The following is a 6,000-nucleotide window of genomic DNA, read 5'->3' as shown; positions in this document are numbered from 1 at the left end:
AGAGGCTTTCCATAGTTCCTACCAGGAAATTAGTTCCTGCATCTGTGAGGATGTCGGAGGGCCAACCTACCCTGGCAAAAATGTCTGCTAGTGCCTGGCACACACTTTTAGCCCTGGTGTTGCTTAGAGCTACTGCTTCCGGCCATCAGGTGGCAAAATCCATGAAAGTCAGTGTTAGGGGGCTTATTACTTCACCCACTTACTTCCCTGGTCCTTCTAGCATGAACAGAGAACAATACCCGAAGTCCAAAGGTGCAAACAATTCAATGTTAATTGGGGTGAACTTCCAGCAAGCATGATTTCAGTTTCCTTCCTTAGTGTCCTCCCTCCCCGCTCTGACACCACAGAGCCTTACCTGTGTCCCTGTTCCCATTTCCCCCTTTAGCAAAACATGATTCCAATTCCCCCACCCCCATTCCCTGTTCCCATCCCCCCCCACTTCCTGATTGACTGCAGACTATATAGTAAAATTTGAGTTCTGCTTTGCTATACCTTAACCAATCATTTTCCTGAAATTTAACTAACCAATCCTAACATATTGTAATATGATTATGTAACCAATTACATCCCACCACCTTAATTAGTTTACACCCAGCAAAATTAATTATACAGCAGACAGGAACAATCACAGAACCAGACAGAGATTATACAGACAAACAATAGCAAAGTGGGAACTATAATGACAAAACAATACAGAAGTGCGGGTTCCACATCCCAGCTATTGATAAGTGAGTTCTTGCCAGACAGGATACTATCAAACTAAGTTTCCTTTTACATTTTCTAGGCACTTCCCTTTCTCTGGAGGCGATAGGCATTATCAGGACAGGATTGTATCCTAACAGCCCATAAGCACCATATTTCAATGTGACTAGTTTGGAATGGGAGGAGGTGACCGTTCGCTTGGCAGCTTATGGCTGCCTCTGTTGCTTAGCCAAAGGCCTTAGCCTAAACACAGGGCCTCAGACTGTCACAGTAAGAGAAGGACCTTACACTGGCAGACAGTGACTTTGATTCTTTCTTTTATACCTCTATAACTAGCTAAGTGATAAGAATACACCTAAATTCTTAGAGTACAGACAGGCCTGAATATCTATATCCTAACAGTCAGGATGTACTGCTTTCCTCTGGGTGTCTTTTTCGGAAAAGGACCCAGAATATCCACAGCTACTCGCTGAAATGGGACCTCAGTGATGGGGAGTGGCTGAAGACGGGCTTTGACCTGGTCTTGGGATTTTCCCACTCTTTGGCATACCTCACAAGACTGGACATAGGTAGAAACATCCTTGCCCATTCCCTCCCAGTGGAATGACCTCCCCAAATGGTCTTTGGTCCTATTCACCCCAGCATGGCCACTAGGATGATTGTGGGCTAAGCTCAAGAGCTTGACCCGGTACTTAGTTGGAACTACCAACTGTCTCAGAGGATGCCAGCCATCCCGGTGTCCACCCGAAAGAGTTTCCTTGTATAAAATTCCTCTTTCTACAATAAACCTGGATTGATTAGAAGAGCTGAGAGGCGGTGGGTTGCTCCGTGCCGCCGTCCAAGCTCTCTGGAGACTTTCATCTGCTTCCTGTTCAGTCTGGAACTGTTCCCTTGATGCTGGATACATCAGTTCCTCATTGGATTGTGGACTTAGGCTTGGTCCCTCTGGAAGCGATGTATGGGATGGGGCTGTTTCCGTTGACTGTGAACCGCTCTCCGCTGGTGTACTTTGTTGGGTGTCAGGCTCTGTCTGAGCCTCTGGTGTAGGGTTATCGGCTGCTGCCGGTTCAGGTTTGGTGGGGCACTCTGGGGTTGGGGTTGCAAGTACTGGATTCAGTGCTGGCAATGGGTCTGATGCTGGTTGTTCCGCCGGTTCCGGTTCTGGGACTGGCTCTGTCTGGGTCTCTGGAACTGGATTCACTACTGCTGTTGCTGATGTTAGCATGGGGTCCAGTTCCATCACCTCTGACCAGGTCCTGGTAGAATTTTCTGGAACAGAGCTAGGCATGACAGCTTGCTTAGCCTGGCTGCAGGTGACCATTCCCACCCTCTTGGCTAGCTTCACATGATTGGCCAAGTCTTCCCCCAACAGCATGGGGATGGGATAATCATCATAGACTGCAAAAGTCCACATTCCTGACCAGCCCTTGTACTGGACAGGCAACTTGGTGTAGGCAAATTGAAAGAGTTGGACTTGAAGGGTTGAATTGTCACTTGGATCTCTGGGTTGATTAAATTGGGGTCCACTAAGGAAGCATGGATAGCCGACACTTGTGCTCCCGTGTCCCTCCAGGTGGTGACCTTCTTCCTGCCCACACTCACAGTTTTCCTCTGCTCTGAGGGTATCTGGGAGGTATCTGGGCCCGAGGACCTCTGGTGTGATTCCGGTGCAATGAACTGTAATCTGTTGGGGTTCTTGGGGCAGTTAGCCTTTACATGCCCTGGCTCATTACATTTAAAACATAATCCAGCTGATGGGTCACTAGGGTGAGGTGGGTTGCTGGAGAATGGTGTGGCAGGACGATAAGGTGTCTGGAGTATTCCTTGGTGTGTAGTTGGGGCCTTGGGCTGCCCCCTTGGGTGTGGTCTAACGGTGTCCCTTCTGGTATCCGCTCCAACTGCAATCAGGGTTGTTCTTCTCTCCTGCCTCCACCCGATTTGTTCCGGCTTGCCCCGCCTCTCTGGTGGTCTGGGACTGCTCGTATTGATCAGCATAAGAAGCAAGACTTTCTGCTGAGTCCATTTCCTTATCCCATAAACACTGTTTTATTTCCTCCTTGGACATAGTCAGGAATTCCTCCTGAGCTATCAAATCACAAGTCCATCAAAAGATAGTGACACCCCTTCCTTGGATCCATTTATCTAACAGATCCTTCATCTGGTTTAGATAAGCCACATTACTTAGTCCAGGCCCTCTCTTAAGGGTTCAAAATTTTACTCTGTATGTTTCAGATGTAATTTGAAATTGCTTTAAAACCCAATCCTTGAACTTATTATATAGTCAGAAGCCTCATCAATAGGCATCTTATTGAATATGTCCAGAGCTCTTCCAGTCAATTTTGCGACCAATGTGGTCATCTTGTGAGCTTCAGGAATTTGATGGAGTCTGCACAGTCTCTCAAAGGTGAGAAAATATTCAGCAATATCACTGGATTCATCATACTGTGGATGTAGTATCTCCCATTTGTGGATTGTTGGGGAAGGATGGTTAGGGTTATCCGGTAGATTCTGCTCAGCCTTTGCCTTCTCCATCTCCAGTGCATGCTTCCTCTCTTTTTCCTTCTCTGCCTCAGCATGTTTCCTCTCTTTTTCATTTTCCTCCATTTCTTTTTCCCGTGCCTCCATAGCTCTCCTGTGAGCAGCGTCTTGGTTTTTTTCTGTCTCTCTCGCTGCCTCCAGTTCTCTCCTGTGGGCAGCCTCTTTGGCTGTTTCTGCTTTGGGCTCTGTAATGTTTGCCTCTCTGTTTTTTACTAACTTTACATCCAAGAGTAATAAAACAAACAAACAAACAAAAAACTTTGTTTGTCAAAAAAAAATAGGTTGTGCTGTAACCGGATACCGATGTTCTCTGATCGTGACTGTCAGCCTACAGAAAAATCCTTAAAAAAAACTAATACCTTTGTCTCCAGGCAAATAGACAGAAAACCCTCTAGTTGCTCTTAGCTAACCTTTTCAGGTCTTTGAAGAACTTGTGAATTTCTCTGCAGGAGGTTAACTACCCTTCTGTTCAAAAAAAATAATCTCAAAATGATTGCAAATTAATCCCACCGCTCTGCCACCATGTCAAGGTTCCTTCCCCACTCTGAACTCTACGGTGGGGACCTGCATGAAAGACCCCCTAAGCTTATTCTTACCAGCTTAGGTTAAATGCTGCCACCACCAAAGTGTTACACAAAGAACAGGGGAAGTGCCCACTTGGAAATGTCTCCCCCCAAAATATCCCCCCAAGCCCTACACCCCCTTTCCTGGGGAAGGCTTGATAAAAAACCTCACCAATTTGCATAGGTGAACACAGATCCAAATCCTTGGATCTTAAGAACAATGAAAAAGCAATCAGGTTCTTAAAAGAGAATTTTAATTAAAGAAAAAGTAAAAGAATCACCTCTGTAAAATCAGGATGGTAAATACCTTACAGGGTAATCAGATTCAAAACATAGAGAATCCCTCTAGGCAAAACCTTAAGTTACAAAAAGACACAAAAACAGGAATATACATTCCATTCAGCACAGCTTATTTTATCAGCCATTTAAACAAAACAGAATCTAACGCATATCTAACTAGATTGCTTACTGACTCTTTACAGGAGTTCTGACCTGCATTCCTGCTTTGGTCCCGCCAAAAGCATCACACAGACAGAGAGAACCCTTTGTTTCCCACGTCCCTTCAGCTTTGAAAGTATCTTGTCTCCTCATTGGTCATTTTGGTGAGGTGCCAGTGAAGTTATCTTAGCTTCTTAACCCCTTACAGGTGAAAGGGTTTTTCCTCTGGCCAGGAGGGATTTAAAGGTATTTACCCTTCCCTTTATATTTATGACAGGGCAGTATCCCTGGGACTGGTTGTGGAGCCTCCACGGCCCTGGCTGGGATGGACCCTGAGCCGGCGGCCAGGACGCCGCATGCGAGCCAGCGGCCAGGACCCTGGGGCCAGCTGCTGGGCAGGACCCCATATGTGGGCCGGCGGCCAGGACCCTGGGGCCGGCAGCGGAGCCCCTGGGCAGCAACAAGGGCAGCAGCTGGGATCCCATGCAGCAGGGGCCGGTGGCTGGGATCCAGGGTGCAGGGCTGGTACCAGGGACACTGGGCACAAAACCTGAGGGTGCAGCAGCATGCCCTGCATCCCTACTTCCCGCACCTATGCACTGGTCTATGGCACATTGCTGGAATTTAATAAAATGCTTTATAGAATCATAGAAGATTAGGGTTGGAAGATTCCTCAGGTGGTCATCTAGTCCAATCCCCTGCTCAAAGCAGGACCAATCCCCAAATAAATCATCCCAGCCAGGGCTTTGTCAAGTCGGGTCTTAAAAACCTCTAAGGATAGAGATTCCACCACCTCCCTAGGTAACCCATTCCAGTGCTTCGCCACCCTCCTAGTGAAATCGTTTTTCCTAATATCCAACCTAGACCTCCAACCTGCTACTCTGCTGGTTCAGAATGTAATGACTAAGGCTGAATTATTTATTTATAAATTAATTTAGGAGTAGTGGTCATACATTTGATTTTAACTTCATGTATCAAAGGATGGCTATTCAAAGTTTGTAAACCTTTGAAAAACCATAAAACGCACACACAAAAAGAATTCACATAAAAATGCCATTCCTCTACAGTTTGTTTTTAATACATAGTTTTCTGTATTTCATAACAATTTGAAGAATTCATAAAACAAAGATTTGTATTTTAATTTGGCGAACTCCTTCTTGAAATTCAGTGCTATGGATGGGGAATTGTGAGTGAGTTATCCTGTATTTTTTTAAAATTAATTGTAATTTTTTTAGCTCACCCCTAAAAATCAGCACTTCAAAGTAAATCTGAAAATGATTGTTGGGGCAGAGTTTTTATGCTTCACTTAATATGTGGGCTGTAAATTTCTGCAATACTGATAGGGCCAGATTTTCAAAAATGCTCAGGACCCGATTTTTAAAGGTAATTAGTCAGCTAAAGATGTAGATACATGCCTAACTCCTATTGATTTCAATGGGTGTTAGGTGCTTTATTGCTCTTTGAAAATCCCTTTACGTGTCTAAATAACTTTAACAATGTGGCTCTTAGCTCTCACTTAGGTATCTACGTGAAGTGATCAGATTTTCAAAAGCGCTTAACCTCCAGCAGGTCCCTTCTCCTGCCACTTCTTAGCAACAGGAGATGCTGGAATCTGTTTTTCAGCCTTGGAGAATCTAGACAAATCACTTAGATAGCTACATGGGATCTGGGCTCATTTGAGCACCTGACCAGCAGTGATCTTGAGACTGGAACCAACCAGGAATGTTTTCATGAAAGGTTTTTTCATCAGAAAATAGCA

This window comes from Dermochelys coriacea, chromosome 13 (genome assembly GCF_009764565.3).
Source record: "Dermochelys coriacea isolate rDerCor1 chromosome 13, rDerCor1.pri.v4, whole genome shotgun sequence".
Classification (NCBI taxonomy): domain Eukaryota; kingdom Metazoa; phylum Chordata; order Testudines; family Dermochelyidae; genus Dermochelys; species Dermochelys coriacea.
The sequence above is the reverse complement of the archived record's forward strand: the minus strand, read 5'-3'. Positions refer to the sequence as shown.